We start from the raw sequence: 13296 nt of genomic DNA on the forward strand, positions 1-13296 counted from the left end.
TATTCCTACCTACTTGTTATTTTACTTAACAAGTTATTTACAATGTAAATACTGAAAATAAACACTAGTGCATGCTCAACATATTACAGATTAGCAACTAAAAGAAACAGAAACAAACACACCATATGACACCATTATTTTTGGACTAATGTCCCCAGAAAAACCCAATGTGGAAAAATCGATGCAGCTATCTGAGGGTTTCCTTATTAAGCAATATTAGAGTACAATCTGGGTGCCGAAACAAGCCTACCCAATAGAGAATTTCCTTGGCAGTAATACCTCTCAGTTTCTGACAAATCTCCTGGCTGAAACCCCGGATAAACCTTCCGGCAGCTACTCAGCACAAATCTGCCCCAGAAACCCCAGTGTCAGCCTCTCTCTGGACTGTGTCAACCCCTCTCTACCCAGCGTTGGCCCTGTGTCACCCCGGATGGGTCTGCGTCAGCCTTAGGAGGCCCTGCGTCAGCAACGTTGGCCTCTCTGAGGCTCTGTGCAGCTCCTGACTGCCTCTACGTGGCCCTGTGTGAGTCTTGGCTGGCTCTGCATCACTCTTCCCGGTTACTGCGCTGCGCTCCCGACACTATCTCTGCCTCTCTATTTCTCTGTACTCAAATGCCCCTCAGCTGCATCTCTCGATCACTAATTCTATCTCTCTTAGCGAACCCCGCTCTAGAGAATAGAATGATTGATCATCTGGTGTCATCTCCAAGTGACCCTCAAGCCTCCTCTTATACTTTTCCTGTTGACATCTCAACGGCCAAGACAATGTTGCACGAAGCGCCCCCCCCTGGTTCCAAGCCCCGAAGCGCGTCCCGTATGGAAGCGCCTAGGAAGCTTGGCTGGAAGCGCGCTTCCGAAATTCGAATGCGCCGCTTCAGAGTTTTTTGCCGCTTCCTAGAAATTCGGAAGCGTGGTACGGAAGCGCCGCTTCCGAAGCGTCGAAGCGCGCTTCGTACGGCACTTCGGGCATCGGAAGCATGGCGCTTCGGAGGAGGAAGCGTACTCTTCCGGAAAAGCGTTTAGGAAATCATTTTTTTTTCAATTTTTTTTTTAATTTTATGTGAGTTTGCTTGTTGGGGGTGGGTCCACCTTGGGTTAGGGTGATGAATGAAGGCAAAAAAAATATAAATATAGCAGATGCTCCCTCATGGTAATGTTAAATTCTTAAAGTAAAAGTGACGTTCTCCTTTATTTTTCATTTTCATCCTTTTACTTAAATTTTTAACATTACCATGAAATGACTCAGGATGTTTGAGAGTGGTTCCAGCCTCATTGGACTTCATATGGAGAAAATAGAATTTCATATCCTATTCAAAATTCAGCAGACTTAACAGTTTTCAGGAATTCAGGATCAATGGGATTGTGGCATTTCATTAGATTATATCAAGTATGAAGGTATGCGATTAGCATTTAATCAAGAGCACCAAGCCCTATATGTACCCTAGTGTTGGTGGTGTTAATTGTTGAACTCCTTTGTCATGCGGCACGCCCTTAGCAAAAAATTACCTTTCAATCAAGTCAAAATCATCGATCAAGCATGTTAAGCTTTTTCTACCATATTTTAAGTCTTGAATTAGGTAGTTTGATCAAAATTGGGCAATGTTGACTAATATCCCTAGACAATCGAGGTAGAGGCAAAGGCTAGACAAGAGGAGAAGAATCTAGATTCTAGATGGTTGATGCATCTAAATGGTTGATGCTCGAATAATTAATCATTAATGTACAATGGATGTTATATCTATCTTGATCTATGCAAAAATATGCATGTTTTCATGTCTTCTACAACTAATTTGGTATTTGGGATGTTTGTTTAGAGTATAAATGCAAAAAAATAAATATATATATATAGCAGACGCTTCGCTTCCTAGATTTTTGGAAAATAACGCCTCCGCGTCCCCGCTTCCAAAAAGCGTCCCTGCTTCGTCCCCGCTTCGTGCAACATTGGGCCGAGATTAAGTCCCTAATCAACGGCTAAGATTAGGTCTGGCTTGATCCATGTCTTTTGGACCATTCTAACACAGATTCATATTAATACACATTAATATTTTATCTTCCCTAAGTTTAGACTTAGGGACTCCATTAAAAATATTAATTATTTTAATATCTCCTGATCTGTTTAGAATCTGCCCAAACCCTTTCTGGGTATTTGAGATCTCATGTGCCCCAACCTCTCCACCAAATTTCGTCGCGACCCCAAATCAACATCTCCCTCTTAGCGAGCACTGTGCTCTAGCAATACTCCTCACTGAGTATTACTCTGATCATCCGGCAGCGGTCCCTGTGTTGATGCTAGGCCTTCTTGCCCAACATCCTCTGCACTGCTGCATCTTATGCTGTTGCCCATGGTTCTGCCACTGCCACTATTGCATCCTATACTGTTGCCCATAGTTCTGCCACTGCCACTGCTGCATCTGTACGACAGCTCCCTCTACATCCGTGCTGCTGCTGGTCCTTTCTCCCAGCACTGCACCCGCACTGCACCTCCTCTCATCATGCTACATCGTGTTGCCCACTGCTGCACTGCAACTCAGTTACAAAGAAGTAAGTAACTGATCTCCCAACTGACCTCCCTATTGGGCTAGAAACACCCACGGATTTTGAAGCTCCCTCTGTCGCTGACAAGTGCTCCTCTCTCTCACCTCTCCGCTGCTGCAACAACTCCCTGCATCTCGCACCGTTGCACACCTCTATGTGACTTCCTGCACTGGTGCAACACTCCTGTGCCTCTTGCACTGCTGCAGCCTGCTAGCTCTGCGCTGTCTCGGGACTCCTACATTGTAGCTCTCTCTGTCGCTCCATTCGCATCTGTCTCTACCCACATCAGCCAGTCTTGCTACTCCTCTTCGGGGCTCTCGTAGCAGGATCTAATCCAAGAGGCTGGGTACCTCGAGGATCTTGCCCCTCATCGCCTATAGTCCATCTGACTACACCTCGATGTCTTCCCACTTTTTCTAAAGTGGTGCGTGTGCACTCATGGCACAGTCATCGTCTGTCAAAACTTCCTTCTCTGCCATTGTTGGCACTGTCTTAGTCTCGCAAGACTCTCCTTTACTCTTCTTCCTTGGACACTAGGTCGCATAATGACCCAGCTCCCCACAGTGGAAGCACTTGATCTTGGAGAGATCTTTCTTCTTCCGCTTCTCTTGCTTTCCCTCAGATGCTAGGGCCACATCTTCCTCCTCCTGCTTGACTTTGATCCCCTTGCTGCTACTACCCGTCTTCGACTGCCATCTGATCTCTTCTTGGCAAAGAGCTGCCCACATCTCGTCCCAAGGTGGGAGAGTCCCTCTCCCCAGTATACTCTAGACAAATACCTCCCAGTCTTCTGAGACAACATTTAGGGTTGTCCTCACCATCAACTCCTAATCCGGTGTCGCCTCTATAGCAGTCAACTGATCTCGAATCTCATTCAGTCCTTCGAGGAAGGTGTCAATCTGTTTTCCCTTCTTCATCTGATACGACCTCCACTGATTCTCAAGCAGTATTCTTCTCTGCACAGAAGTATGATGGTACAACTTCTTGAGAGCCTCTCACATCTCAATGTCATTTCCTTCTCGACTATGTGTGGTACTACATGATCCTTGACCCCGTCAAGGATAATGCTCTTGGTCCTCGCCATCGCCTTCTCGTACTTGTCATTATCATTGGGGTCAACTAGGATAGCTATTACCTTCAAGGCAAAGTTCTTGACACGATTCCTGTCAAGTACGGATAAGATTCTGGCCTTCCAGACTGTGAAGTTCGACGCTCCATCCAGTCTATCCTGGTCTCTTACTCTGTGTAGTGCCATGATGCTCCTCTACTTCCCTCTTGGAAGTTCTATGTTCGACTCCTCTAAGTCTCTACTTCTCGTCTGGAAGTTCTCTTCTGGACTCCATCTAAGTCCTGATTTCCTTCCTGGAAATCCTTTTGCCGTTGTCAAGATGCTCCCTACTGATCGTCTTGTGCAACCGCACCACTAATCCGGATTCCTCGGCTAGAAACCCTCGGTAGCAACTCCTTTGGCCTTGCTCTGTCAGGCATTGTTCTGACTACAGTAACTCACCAGCTCCATTCTGCAATATTCCCACAGCCTTCTAAACCCCAGCAACTTTGAAGATGAGAGCTCCTTTGCTTTGCGCAATCCCGGCACCAGCAATCTGGCCTCCTCAGCCAACTGCGTCAGCCTTCCCAGCTACTGTGTGGCTCTACGTGAGGCTCCCTTTGCCTCCTTAGCTTCTAAGTTGCCTCTTCTCAGCTCACCCTTGATGACATAGGCACTGCGTCACCCTTCCCTTGTTGCTGCTCTGCTAGAAACAGCATCTGTCACCTCGGGACAGCTATTTTCTGTTGCTATTGCTCTGTTCGGCTGATGTCCTTAGTCCTCCTGTGATCTGCAATCACTCTGATACCATGTTGAAGTTTCTAAGTTTACTTACTTAGAAACCCTCCATGCACTTTATCTGATTTATTCCTACCTACTTGTTATTTTACTTAACAAGTTATTTACAATGTAAACACTGAAAATAAACACTAGTGCATGCTCAACATATTACAGATCAGCAACTAAAAGAAACAAAAACAAACACACCATATGACACCGTTATTTTTGGACTAATGTCCCCAGAAAAACCCAATGTGGGAAAATCGGTGCAGCTATATGAGGGTTTTCTTATTAAGCAATGTCAGAGTACAATCTGGGTGTCGAAACTGGCCTACCCAACAGAGAATTTCCTTGGCAGTAATACCTCTCAATTTCTAACAAATCTCCTGGATGAAACACCGAGTAAACCTTCCGGCAGCTACTCAGCACAAATCTTCCCCAGAAACCCCAACGTCAGCCTCTCTCTGGACTGCGTCAGCCCCTCACTGCCCAGCATTGGCCTTGCGTCACCCCGGATGGGTCTGCGTCAGCCTTAGGAGGCCCTATGTCAACCCTCTAACCCTCTGCATCAGCAACGCTGGCCTCTCTGAGGCTTTACGCAGCGCCCGGTTGCCTCTACATGGCCCTGCGTGAGTCCTGGCTAGCTCTGCGTCACTCTTCCAAGCTACTACGCTACTCTCCTAGCACTATCTCTGGCTCTCTATTTCTCTGTACTCAAATGCCCCTCAACTGCATCTCCCGATCACTAATTCTATCTCTCTTAGCAAACCCTGCTCTAAAGAATAGAATGACTGATCATTTGGTGTCTTCTCTAAGTGACCCTCAAGCCTCCTCTTATACTTTTCCTGTTGACATCTCAACGACTGAGATTAAGTCCCTAATCAACGGCTAAGATTAGATTTGGCTTGATCCATGTCTTTTGGACCATTCTAACACAATTTCATATTAATACACATTAACATTTTATTTGGACTCCATTAAAAATATTAATTATTTTAATATCTCTTGATCTGTTTAGAATCTGTCCAAACCCTTTCTGACTATTGGAGATCTCATGTGCCCCAACCTCTTCACCAAATTTCGTGGCTAGAGCACATCCGATACTACCCCAAATCAACATGCCTTAGCCTCTCCACCAATTTTCGTGGCTAGAGCACATCTGATCCTACCTCAAATCAACATGTACTAGCAAAGAAGACATGTAGCCTATTTGGAATTATTCTTCAGCACATAAACATTTGACAAGGGTCATTAATGTTTTATAGTCACCATTCTTATTCAAGAACAGCACACAAGTTATCTCAAGTAGTACACTTAGCTCTTTCTTATGGGACTTGTTGTCGCTCAGATTGTACAGGGACCGCGACAATAGCTTAGGGCAGGGGTTGTCGCTCTAATCCCTACCCACTACGTTCTAGTTATCTCCCAACAACAAGCTATGGGGGGTTGTCCCATGGAAATGTGAAGGTGGAAAGGAAGTTGGCAACCAACAACCCCGGGAGACACAATTGAGTGGCCTAGCTACTTGGTTAAATTTAGCAAGACACAAAGATCAAATTAGATTCAAATATGAGACTAGTGCCTTATGGAGTCAAAAAATTTGCTTATTATAGTTTAGGACCAAGTAACCAAATGGACAACCACTGCTTAGATGCTTCACTAACCTATATGATATGCAAGTCCCAAGATCTAGATGAAATGCAAGGATCTTGGTTACTTTTAAATTATATGCCTAGTCTAAATGGAACATCTCCCTTAACTGTTTGGAGACCAATCTTTAGAATAGGTCATGGGATGGAAGCCAACGGGAAGCAAGCAAAGGCTTGATTAACGATACCTCCCCCTGTGTTTCAACCACCCAGTGCCTCCGGCGCTGCAGAGACTGTGGCTCTGACAACTGCAAGGTCACTATGTTAACCACTCAAAAGGTGTTGAATCCCTCAAGCTAGATGAGAAAGGGTGGCCCTAGAAGTCTATCAACCAAGCTTATGCTTAGAGGTAAATTATTAATGCAAATAAGCCTAGAATGCTTATGAAAAAGTTTTGAGTGAAGTAACATGAGAACCCCAGAATCCTACATCCAAGAAAACAAGAAGTCAAATAGATATCCATTCAAAATCGAAATCATCATGTATATATAATAAATCAATTGGAATAGAAAATTCTATTCTAATCAAACTTGAAAAGAAAATTAATGTAAATGCATGAAATAAAACTAACTAATGACATGAAGTAAAAAGGAATAGGGTTAGAGATACTATACAAACGATGTCGTATGGCATCGAATGTCATCGATGTGGCACAATCTCGGGCATCTGCCTGCTCACTGGTGCATCCATAGGCCGATTATCAGATGTCACTAGGTGAAACTTTACCCTCTTTGGTTGATGAAGAATCTGATAGCGTTGAATATCTCTATCATACTGAACTCTCTTTCTCTTTCTGCTCTAAAAGTAGGATGGAATATGCGATGAGAAAAATTGATACACTGGCTAGATAAATTATGATTCAAAATGCAGTGGATGACCCTGTGGCACAACTTCTTCACCATTCTCCAATCTCTTTGGAACTTCCACATGGTATCTTTTTTCCACTTCTCTGTATAATCTGACCATTCCACCTGCTGCTGCGAGAATAGTAGCATAAGATATATCCATCTGAATAGACCCACCTAAATCAGCGTCAAAATTTCTGGAAAGAAGCATTCCCCATACATCTAGCGCATCAATCACTGTTATATCCATGGTGATGATCTTGTATGGGTAATCAACCAAGGAGACCTGTAGATCTTTAACCACACCAAGGACTTCAATTTTTCTAGAATCCATTGAGCAAATGTTACGGTAAGGTCTAGAAATTTTTAAGTTCAATTGTTCCATAAATTTCTTAGTCATAACATTTGTTGATGCTCCAGAATCAACAATGCAATTGTGAAGTATGTTGAGAAATCAGTGCTAGTAGGATTAGGGTTAGATTTCTCTTTCTTGATAATTACTTGTAAATTATGTTGGCTTCTTTTACTTATTTGTTATATTATCTTTCATCAAGCAATTACCAAATTATGTGTGCATGAAGATCACAAAAACACAAGACACAAGATGTAGGCACTCTGCCAGGGAAAAACCCCTATCTAGGGGAAACCCAGTCAAAGTCTCTTCCTCAAATAGTTTTCCTTGAGACTCTTCAACCTAGACAAAGACCTCCTCCACACCAAGCCAACCTCTCCTTCGATCCAACCTTCGACCTAGTAGCAGCAACACTTCAACCCTAGCACCTTCGACTTGGCAACTTCCGCCATCAACAGCAGCTTCGACTTGGCAACTTCAGGCATCAGCAGCAGCTTCGACTTGGCAACTTCAACATGGCAGCTTCCGGCATCAATAGTAGCTTCGACTTGGCAGCTTCCAGCATCAACAGCAGCTTTGACTTGGTAGCTTCTGGCATTAGCAACAGCTTCAACTTGGCAGCTTCTGGCATCAGCAGCAACATCGACTTTGACAAGGAGACTTCGATCTCCTAAACTAGCCCACATGAGAGAGAGACACACACCAAAACTTCAATTTTCTTCTTCCCTTCCTCCTTGACCAAACTCACACTCCTTTTAGACTCTTCCTTCAACTTCGCACTTTTTCCCAGCTTCCAGATATCGAACTATGTGTGAGAGAGTGAGATGCTAAAATGAAGTCGAACTACCTTGTATATATAGCCTTCCAATGAGGTCAAATTGCCTTCCTTGAGGCCGACTTGGTGTGGAGGTTACATAATTCATTTTTTACTCAAAAATAATTCTTTTTACATTGTTTGAAAGCCCAAGAAGGGTCTCATAAAATATACAATGACTCTAATGACTCTTTATTAATCCTAGGAGTCCACAATGGGGACTTTGACTAATAAAATGATGACCTAAGCCTGAAACCCATGCTTTAAAAAGTCATTGTAACAATAATAATAAAAAAATTGACAAATACATTTTATGAAGACCAAACCTAGTTACATTTTTCAACACTCCCTCTTAACTAGGGAGGTATTCATATGGAAGATCTCAAACTATATGAACTATGAAGAGTTTAGGCACCGCAATGCCATGGACTAGATTCCTGACCAGGGCAATCTATCCAAGGTCTCTCAACAGTTTAGGCACCGCAATGCCATGGACTAGATTCCTGACCAGGGCAATCTATCCAAGGTCTCTCAACAGTTTAGGCACCACAATGCCATGGACTAGATTCCTGACCAGGGCAATCTATCCAAGTGGGACTAAGATGGACTAAAGCTTTCAGCCTCTCTAGGTACCATCAAGCTTACTTGCTAACCATCAACCCAGGGATCTAGGTGCGTATCTGAGGTCAAAGCTCCATGACCAACGCCACCCTCCCTACTTCGGGAACTAGACATCAACACAAGTGTCAGCCAAATGTCCTCCCAGTGAATGTCCCACACACAAAGCCTCAACTTCCTGATTATTACAATTGGTAACAAATCCTCCCCGACCAAGTAGATCAGCAACAAATCTCTCCAAACAAACTAATCAACAACACTAAGCATGTAAAAACATGCTATCAAACTTCCGAAAGATTTACCAGTACAAAGACAACCCCAATCAATAACGAACTTTTAAATGTACATAAATACAAACCTGCGGGGTCTTCCATACACTTGATGTTGCTTCTCAACTTTCCACATTAGGACTTAGAGCTTTCCAAATGAATCTTGGCAGAAGATTCCTCAAGCATACAGCTTCCTTTCCTACCTTTCATGCAACAACATATTCCACACATCGATCATGCTTTTCTTATCTCAACAGCCCTTCAAAATACATTCTCCAATTTCTTGTCTCACTCATGGCCTTCACTAAAACTTACGGCTGTTAGTCCTGGTCTAGTGCATGACACATGAAGTAGAGAACCATATCCATCACTCCCTCTTAATCAGGGAGGATCTAATATACCCAAGCTCCCTCTTAACCTAGGGAGATCAACTTTCATCCAAGCTCCCTCTCAACTTAGGGGGCTCAACTTCTTTTCTACGACATCGAAGAATCTTTCATGGCTTCCATCCTTCTCATCAGAGTTATCATCATTTACATCATGCTTATCAAATCAAATTTACTTTACGAACATCTTGACCATCTACAACTTAGATAGCAAGTACAACCAAATCTACAGAAGCATGAAGTTAACCATATCAAAATTGCGAAAGCATTCAACTTCAGAGACCCAAACTTAATTACAAACAAGACACATATTATTCAACTTCTTAATAGGGTTTTTGTCATAAACCCTAGGATACTTCATCAAGACTTTGAGCATTTCATAACAACCATCATTACATCTAGGGTTTCAATGTTCTTTCCAGAGGTATAAGATACCCTACTACAATATATTACAAACCCTAGAAACAATACAAACAAACATAGATCTACAATATATCTAACAACGTTCAGAATTATATGTTAGACTTCCAACTAGGATTTCATACAAACCCTAGATTTCAATCATAGCTCAATTCAAAGTAACATGACTAGTTTCCACTAGGGTTTGTTGCAAACCCTAGATTTTCTCAAACAATCAAATATCAGTCATAACTAAAACTCAGATTTCAACAATCTTACACAAATCTCAAATTATCACATAGTCATCATATATCAAAGATTTGGACTTCTACTAAGGTTTAGTTACAAAACCCAAGATTTTACAAACACTATCATCCTAGAGAATCAGACTTCAACTAGGTTTTAGTTCCAAACGCTAGGACTTATGACCATCAATAATTAGGTTAGCTCACATATCTAGGATTTCATCATCATGCACAAGCATATCATAACATGTGTTAGTCAAACCCATCTATACAAATATCAATAAGAGTTAGACATATTACAAACTTGATTAGACTAGGGTTTGATCGGACAAACACACACATCTTAAGGAAATCATTTTAAGACATCATAAGGGTCTTGCTTACACACCCTACCAAACCCTAATGATCTAGGGTTTCAATAAAAGACATAACAAACCCTAAAATTACCAATACTTCAAAGGTTTCAGAATTTTAGACATTATCAATCCACCCTAACAAGTTATGGTTTCCATGTTGATTTGGGGTAGCATCGGATGTGCTCTAAGCCTCAAATTTTGCAGGGAGGCTTTGGCACATGCATTCCAAAGAACCCAGAAACCGCTTTGGGAAATTCCACCCAGAGACGACTATATTAAAATAATTAATATTTTTAATGGGGTTCCTAAGTCTAAACTTAGGAAAATTAGAATATTAATGGGTATTAATCTAATCGTGGGTGAATCTTCTAGATAAAGACAGAGATCAAGTCAAAACGATCTAAGCCTTTGATTAGGAGTTAATCTGGGTCGTTGGTTGTCCAACAGGAAGATATAAGAGGCTTGAGGGTCATTTGGAAAATACAATGAGAGATCAAGAAAATCGATTTTCTGAAGTGAGAAGTTCTCAGGAGGAAAAATTGATTGAGGAGATTTCTTGAAGCATAGGAGAATGAGAATCTGGAAGAAGGAATTTTCGAAGAGTACGAGGCCGAGGGAGGACAGAAAGGCGTCCAGAGGAAGGTTGACGCTGGCCCACGCAGTGCTGGCGCAGAGACAGCACAGTCCTTGAGGGGAAGTCGAGTTTCCTGATAAGGGAACTCGAGTTTCAGTTGCCGAAAGCCAGGGTGCGAGTTCGAGAGGCAGAAGGTCGATTTTCTCAGCCAGTAGAGGATCCAGAGGAGAGGCAGCGCAATACCCAGCAAGGGTGACGCAGAAACTACCAAGAGTGACACAGTTCTGCGCAGAGGCCACGCAGAGGGTGACGCAGAGCATCCAGTTCAGCAGGATCAGTCACTGATTCTCCCAGTGATAAGGTGAGATCATTTCACTAGTCTTTTGTTCAGTATTCTCTCTATATCGGATTGCTAGTTGAGCGTCCTAGAATTGTACTCAGATTTTCTCCTACATAATCATAAAACCCTCAAAGTTGCTACACCGGTTTTCGCGCATTGGGTTTTTCCGGGGACTATTGTCCAAAAATAACGGTGTCCTATGTGTTTCTATTTTCCTTGCTCAGTTTCTATGTTTCAGAATCATATTTAATTTGGTGTAGGTTCCTTTAGTAATTTACTTCAATATTTCAAGAAGAAATCTTAAATAAGTTTGTAAGGTAATTTACAATCTAGGTGAAGTAGATTCAGCTCGTTGCAGTAGGATTCCAGAGATTGTTAGATCTAGGAATTTTCACATTCCATAGCCATACCAAAACCACAAACATAACATCATCAAAACATCAAACAATTTATTTCAACAGTAACCCTAGGTAGGTTAGGGTTTCACACATAATCATCGACATACCCTTAAGTTAGGGTTTTTTCGCAATGAACCTTTCCAGGGTTCCTCAAGAGTAATTAAAGCTCTGAGGAGGGTAGATTTATCTAATGATGAATCACCCAATCAAGAATCTTTAAGATTCAAGAAAGATAGACAAAAAGATCTTAGTAATAGTTTATCAAGAATAAGTATGAAGAGAGCAAAAACTTATAGTTTAAGACATACCTTTGTTTCTTAACAAACCTTGTAATTCCAATGCTATGTCTTGTGAAGCCTTCTCCCATGTTCCTTGAGTATTCAGCGAGTCTTTTCTAAAAATATGACTAGAAATGTGATTAGTATCTAATATAAACAAACTTAGATAAGTAAGGGAAACTAAATATAAAAAACAATACAAGGAGTAAGATACTTATCTTTGTAAGTTGGTAAGGGCTCCTTCCAAGCTTGAGGGATAATAGAAGGATATGCAAGGGATAGAGTCCCTAAGAGTTCCTGGCAAATAGGTCTTTGACTTCGGGTCCTTCCATCATGTTCTTCTTCGGTGAAACTTCTTTGGAAAAGTTTGCTTGATCCCTGACCCTTCTTTTTTGGCCCTTTAGACTTCTTGATTTCTTTGTAGACTTCTTCACTTTTCCTTTTACTAGATCCAAGACTTTATTCTTTTCGGGGATGAGATCTATCCTCTTCTTCCAAGCATTGTAATTGAATGATTCTTCTAATTTGTTCTCTTCCTTTATTGTGTTAGACATTGTCCTTGAAGATAGTGAGCTTCTTTCCTTATAAGGTCTCCTTATATGATTCTTTAATCAACTTCTTGAGGTTCCTTAGATTAATTTCAATAGATCCTTAAACTGTCTTTTTCCTTCTTCTTCACCTTAGCTCCATTCTCCAACTTTAATGATGTTGATCCCAGGCCTCTAATAGCTTTTGTTATCTCCCAATTCCATTATATGAGAAGATGATTCCTTTGATAGAGTGTGAGGTTGTTTACTCTTTCTTGTCATATGCCTAGATGCTTCACTGTCAATAATCCATGCATTATCATTATTAAGTACACATGTAAGTGCAACCAAGAACCCTTGACCTTTGACTTTGTTGAATAGTAGAAAATCTTTTTTATACAACTTCTTGCAGTATTGAATCCCATTCTTATCATAGATGGAGTAATCATTTCCTTCAAGCCAACAATGTGATCTTCAATATTCTTCGACCTTAAATCTGATACCATGTTGAGAAATCAATGCTAGTAGGATTAGGGTTAGATTTCTCTTTCTTGATAATTACTTGTAAATTATGTTGTCTTCTTTTACTTATTCTTTATATTATATTTCATCAAACAATTCCCAAATTATGTGTGCATGAAGATCACAAAAACATAGGACACAAGATGTAGGCACTATGTCAAGGAAAAACCCCTATATAGGGGAAAACCCAGTCAAAATCTCTTTCTTCAATAGTTTTCCTTGAGACTCTTCAACCTAGACAAAGACCTCCTCCACAGTGAGCCAGCCTCTCCTTCTTCGATCCAACCCTCAACCTAGTAGCAGCAGCACTTCGACGCTAGCACTTTCGACTTGGTAGCTTCTAGCATCAGCAGCAGCTTAG

General features: G+C 41.6%; 1 protein-coding gene across 2 annotated transcripts in view; it reads right to left on the reverse strand.

Moving 5' to 3' along the window:
• Positions 1 to 13296, reverse strand: part of LOC149180252 (Transducin/WD40 repeat-like superfamily protein) — a 251176-nt gene that overhangs the window by 125426 nt on the left and 112454 nt on the right. The window lies entirely within an intron of this gene.

This window comes from Pinus tabuliformis, chromosome 3_2, assembly GCF_031772625.1.
Source record: "Pinus tabuliformis cultivar Carrire ecotype Pingquan chromosome 3_2, CPIR1, whole genome shotgun sequence".
In the NCBI taxonomy this organism is placed as follows: domain Eukaryota; kingdom Viridiplantae; phylum Streptophyta; class Pinopsida; order Pinales; family Pinaceae; genus Pinus; species Pinus tabuliformis.